We start from the raw sequence: 6,747 nt of genomic DNA on the forward strand, positions 1-6,747 counted from the left end.
ATTTTTTTTTTACAAATCTTCATTGTTTTTGTTTTTGTTTTATTTCTCAACTTTGTGGTGCCCCCTTTGGGCCTGGTGCCCTAAGCATGTGATTAGTCTGCTTAATGGTTAATACACCACTGCGTGCATCTCATCTCTATTGAAAGTTCATCATGATGGTTCAAAGCCATGCATGAGAAAAGAGGTCTAGCAATCTGGTGATATACCATCCATGGCCTGATTCTAAAACTGCCCAGTAGACATCTCTGATGATGCCTAAATTCATTCTTCCAGTTCTAATCTTTTCATAGTTCTAAAACTCTACTCTGAAGTAGGCAAAGCAGGTGGTAGTTGTGGCTAGGAAGGCCTTTCCCCATTTCTATCGTGTGCACTAATTACAGCCATTCCTGAACAAGGAGAGCCTGTTTATAGTCATTCAATCCGTGGTCACCTTTCAGTTTCAGTTTGTTCTGACCTAGGCTTCCTGAGATAGTAAAAAGCACACGATTAGTCCCAAAAACCCTCTTTTTATTTCAATGGCTATGAATTATGTTCATTCACAGCCTGTAATGAGTCACAAATAGTTTATAAAAAGTCCGACAGAAGTCTTCCACAGTCCTTTGGGATAAGGCTGATAAGCACCCACCTTTGTCTCCCTTGACACGCTGCCAAAGACTTAATTGGCAATTAGCTTTGCAAGGCCAGATGGATCACAGAGTCAAAACAGAGCTTCAGAATTTAAATCGACCAGAATAAACAAAGTTGCTTCCTGCAAAGGCTCATGTGCCTTTGCTCCTCCTTTATGTCTTATGGGAGGGGATAATCATCTCCAAACCCTACTCCTGAGTTGTCCCTTTTGTCTTAACTGTTCTGCCTTCTGGCAGCTCTGCGCATGCACACACTGGGAACAGGCTCCCCCTGTTCCTCTGCCTCACTGATGTCTAACTCTGGAGGCTCCAGAGGCAGCATATAACTCCCAGATGGCCCTGGCCGTCTCTCTGCCTCCGACGCAGAACCCTCGTCCGAGACTCCAGGACAGGCCCATGTTCCTCCCCAATCTCCTCACTGTCTGACTCTGCTGCCAGCTCTGCAGACTGCTGGCAGACCACAACACAGTTTTTACAACTCCCTCTATATGATTGTGCCTTTGAAAACCACCTCGTAACAGGCCCATGTTCTATAGAGCCTCTGTAGATATAAATGCTATTCTGTAAACAACCAAGGTCTGGCTTTGCTAGCTAGAAATTCTAGGGGCTAAAGCACCAATACTTCTGAAGGGCAGCAGGTTGGGGGAAATTCCTATAAAGAAGTCAATATGATGAAATAGCCCCACAGCATAAGAAGATCTGGATTGGATACAACATAGCTATATTTCATCCACCATCTGATTTCCATCAAGGATCAACCAGAAATATTAATTTTCTAAGCCACATTTAAAGCCCTCCAAAGTGATGTTGACCATGATGTTTGTTAATTTTAAATTCCAGATTTTAACAAAGTCCTATGTGTAGAAAAGTTTATTTTCTTTATTTGTTATCCAAATGTATACAATACCCTCCCTATGTGCATTGGATATGAACACTGAGGTTTCATTTAATTACCAGCTATTGGCAATTCCTTAATGTAAGCTGCATCCAGTCTTCACTGAGTTAAAAGATTATTGGTAGTTATTTGGCAAGATTATTATGTTTATGTTTCTAAAGGTGGTTGAATTCTCTGTCTCTGTTGGGTAGTCATATAAATCAAATTAAATCATAGAATTTCCTTTTTTTTCTAGATAGGAAAACAGTATTAGTGGGTTAATATATACTATAAATAGAAAACTCAAATTTGTAAATATAATTTTATTTAAGACTTGAGGCTTTCCATAGAAGTTTGTATCAGGATTAGTCTACACAACAGAGTCTAGGAACGTTGTGGAAAATATTCTTATTTTTTTCCAGTGTAAGCAAAATATTTCCTTAAAATCAGCACTGTTCATTTTTCCATTAAGATTTGCTGACAAAAATCACTCTGAATAGGAAGTAATTCATTGCACCGAGGGTTTGGCATATAAAGATTAAGTTATTTTTCCTTACAAATAATATTATTCCCGAGCTTTGGTCAGACATTGGCCATTGAAGAAATTTGTTCAAATGGATGGAAATCTCCATGAATAAAAAACTTTCTTAAATGAGGCCAGAATGTGGGACTTGAAAAACCACACGACTAGACATGACCAAGGAAGGAAGTTAGTTGGTTTATCTGGAATCAAGAACATATAATAATTCTCTTCCCTGTTCTCAGTTGTGATTCAATGGAGCAAGTAATTTGGGGATTTTGGTCTATTCCTTGGAAGAAATACAGATGAAGTATGCCATTATTATTTTGGCTCATTATAGACATTGCCTAATGATATGTGGGAATATTTTTCCAAAATATTTCCATAATATGGGTGTGGTGAGGTGTTCCAAATACCCAAACCTGAAAATTAAACCATCCCTTGACTTTATAGGAAATGGAGTTCCTTTGTGATGAAATTGGCCAGTCTGTCTGCACCATGGAGGTTTCTTCATTCAAGTTTATCAGTGGCAAGCGAAGCTCTGTTAAAACACCCCCAACTTCCTAAGAGTAACAGCAGCAAGAACAAATGTAACTAGAATTGTTTATTTTGTTTTTGTACCTTTGATTTGTTGTAGACTGCCCAAATTGACCTCATTCAATTTGGGCAGCCAAATAAATCAAATTAAATCAAAAGAAAACAAATCTATTTGTTATCAGATCTATATTTTTGGTGGGTGGGGGTGTGTCTGGGGATTGTCATGTGTGTTGGGCTTGGTCTCTGGGTGTTATGTGAATTTCGTTGTATAGGTATACTTGTATGTACGTACAATAACAATAAACTTTATATATATATAAATATATATATATATAGACAGATAGATAGATAGATAGATAGATAGGTAGATAGATAGATAGATAGATAGATAGATATTCTCTCTTTATTTCTCTCTCTCACTCTCACTCTATCATCTGTCACCAACCCATCCAAATGGGACAGAGCTGTTAAACTGTATCGAAGCATAAAATAGGCAAACTCTCCAATAGCAGTGCAAAGAAACATTTAAGGGGTTGCAGCTTCTATGAAGCAGGAGCCAAGTAGTCACCCTCTTTATGTAAAAATAAGTTTTTATCTGGGATCTTCTCAACATGTTCCTCCTCCTCCTCCTCCTCCTCCTCCTCCTCCTCCTCCTCCTCCTCCTCCTCCTCCTCCTCCTCCTCCTCCTCCTCCTCCTCCTCCTCCTCCTCCTCCTCCTCCTGGACTTCAGAATTCAAACAGACAAGGATTGGCATCACAACACCCCAGATTTAATAATTGTCGATAAGAAGTCTGGACAGTGGACATTTCAAAATCTGAAGACAGCATAAGAGAAGAGGAAGAACTGGAGAAAATCACAAAATATAAAGACCTGCAAATAGAAATAGAATAACTGCGGTAAAAGAAAGCAAGATAGTACCAATAGTAATAGGTGCCTTGGATGACAACCAAAACGTCTGGAACAGGGGTGGGTTCTACTTACCTTTACTACTGGTTTGCATCACGCCCACATGTGCTCTTCTGCGCATGCACAGATCACTTATGATGACATCTGGATCAGTGGGCAGAGTCTCCCGCCGGTTTTACTGCCGGTTCTTGCGAACCGGTCCGAACTGAGTGCAATCCACCACTGATCTGGAACACCACTTCAAAACCATCAGCATTGACAAAATCACCATCAGTCAATTGCAAAAGGCAGCTTTACTTGGAACAGCTTACATCCTGTGACCAATACCTTTAACACCATCTACCAATGACATCTATCTATCCCAGGTCCATGGGAAGGGCTTGATAGGTGGATAAAAATGTCAAATCCAGTCTAAACGTCTGGTTGACTATGTAACCAACCAAAGTAATAATACAAATGGGCTAAGGACTTAGGACTGTTGACTGAGCAACCAGGACCAGCAGAAGCATGACTGCTAGAAGAAAAGTTTCTTACTTTACAAATCAAATCCAATGAAACCTATCTGATAATAAATAATCCAGAAAAAGGGGCAGATCAGGCAACTATAGGGTAATTGCCTGTTTATCAACAATCTTCAAATTGCTAACTGGGGTGATAGCTGAGGTAGTCCAACACCCGCTAGTTGAAAACAAGCTGTTCCCATATGAGCAGAAAGAAAACTTCATAGGTGGGGTGTGGGGTTCTTGCGCTTATCTTCATAACAGACTGGCTGAATGGTGGGCATAGCAATAGCAATAGCACTTAGACTTACATACCACTTCATAGTGCTTTACAGTCCTCTCTGAGGGTTTTCAATGTCAGCATATTTCCCCCTGGGTCCTCATTTTACTGACCTCGGAAGGATAGAAGGCTGAGTCAACCTGGAGCTGGTCAGGATTGAACTGCTGACTATGGGCAGAGTTAGCCTGCAGTACTGTATTCTAACCACTGTGCCACCGCACTCAGTGAGCTATTATTCATTCACCTCTTTCAAGGTCATCTGCAGCCTTTCTGACCACACCTGCTTCCATAAAATCCCAGGAGAAGACATTCCAGAGGAGTTCCTCCTATAGGGCATTTTCAGTTCAGGAAATGCAATCAGTCAGCAGGCTGCAGAGAAATGAATCTATGTGCGATAAAACCACAACAGGCAGTGTTAGCACCTTCCAGAACCTTGCAAAAACAAACTCAACAGAAGAAATGCGAAAGAAATTCGAAAAGCATCCTGAGAATGTGGTGGAAAAAGAAAACTTTTAGCAGAAAGAAAAGTGGAGGGAGGTTGGAAATCAGATACACCAAGAATATTAATATTCTTTATTAGGGATCTGAACATGCTTTGAAAATGATTCAGGAATGGCTTAGGGCTCATAGATATTCTGAATTAAACACAAGATACAATCACATACTTTCTGTGTTTGTGTAATTGAATCAAAGCAAAGTTAATTTTCAGAATTCCTCCTAATCTTAAGTATTTCCTTGATGCTTTTCAAAGACTCAGATATTCGTTGAATCTATTTGCATGGATGCCACAGTAAGTGCCAATGATGTGCTCAGAGCAGTCGGTTTCCCCTTTGGAGACCCAAAGGTTCAGCAAGCTATGCATCCCAGCTCCATCCTAGTTTGAAACATGAGTCAACTTTCCATTGCAATTGAAAATGCTTCGTGATGAGTTTGAGTTCAATACCAAAGAATCGGGAACTAAGACGTATTTTTAAATCATCTCCCCCAGAGATTAGACTGGCTCCCACCTTTATTTTCACCAACCTTTGTAAAAGTTTTTGTAAGACCCTAAGGACGTAGCTGTGCCCCACCCAGGCCAGGATCTGGATGTGTTGTGTAGTACCAAATAATCCTTGACAATTCAGCCCCAAATTTCTGTTGCTAAGTGAGACATTTGTTAAGTGAGTTTTGTCCCATTTTACTACCGTTTTTGCACAGTTGTTCAGTGAATCACTGCAGTAGTTAAATTAGAATCTGGTTTGTTAAGTGAATCTGGCTTCCCTGTTGACTTTGCTTGTCAGAAGGTCGCAAAAGGTAAACACATGACCTCAGGAGACTGCAACCATCATAAATATGAGTGAGTTGCCAAGTGGCTGAATTTTGATCATCTGACCATGGGGATGCTGCAGTAGTCATAAGTGTGAAAAATGATCAGAAGTCATTTTTTTTCCAATGCCACTGTATCCAGGAGTGGTATTCACTTACTTCGCTACCGGTTCACAAATGTGAGCGCACACAGGACCTTCCACTCATGCGCAGAGCATCAAAAACAGGATGTGATGATGTCCGGGTGAGTGGGCGGAGCCTCCTGCTGCCACTGCTACTGGTTCGCCCGAACCGGATAGAACCAGTTAAATATCACCACTAATTGTATCTTCAAACGGTTAGTAAAAGAACTATTGTTAGTCAAGGACTATTTGTAGATGTAATAGTTGTAGTGAGTGTAGATTCCTCAGCTGTGAATTTTGTTTATTGTTGTTGGTTTTTTGTATGATTTTAAGAGTTTGAAGACTGTATTTTGTTCTTTTTGTCATTTGTAATTCCTCCAAGCTGTCCAGAGTCAGGCAACTGAGATGGGCCATTATTACATTAATGGAGAGTTTGGGGGCCAAGCACAGGTCCAGTGGGAAAGTGTATGAGGTACTTGGAGACAATTCAGCAGAAGAGACTTTCCTATATGCCAGAAAGGTAAACTTTCAAAAAGCGTTCTCCTGCCAATCTTATTCCTAACAGAATAGATCCTCTTGATTTTAAATTTGGCTTAAAATGCACTGAAATGGATAGCAGTTTCTAGTTCAGCACAGTGCAGCCCTTCTCAGCAGAGTTTTGTGAGTAAAACTTTCGCCCACCATATGGAACATTCTTGATCATTTTGGGGAACATTTTGATCGGAAAGATATTTCTGAGTCTAATACGGTACATTTTTCAGGATTGGTGTGTTAGAGGTGACAAACAGCCTGTCAATTCCAATCCTAATTGCATTGTCTGCTGCAGTCAATTAAGAAAAAAACAGATACAAGAAGCAAAATTAAGCACAATTATAAGATTGTGAGGATTGTGTTATTCCACATTTTTTGTAAATAGTTAAAAAGTTGTGTGGGTTTTGTCTTTGCTTCCACAGTGTATCCAGTTTTATACACAGTGCACATCCCTTGTGCAACTTTCCCTAGTAAACAATTTAAAGCAGCTTTAAAATATAGATTTGGTCTGCACCTTTCCCAAATATTGATTTTGTACTCAATCC

This window comes from Pantherophis guttatus, chromosome 2 (genome assembly GCF_059756535.1).
Source record: "Pantherophis guttatus breed Tessera chromosome 2, ASM5975653v1, whole genome shotgun sequence".
Lineage (NCBI taxonomy): Eukaryota > Metazoa > Chordata > Lepidosauria > Squamata > Colubridae > Pantherophis > Pantherophis guttatus.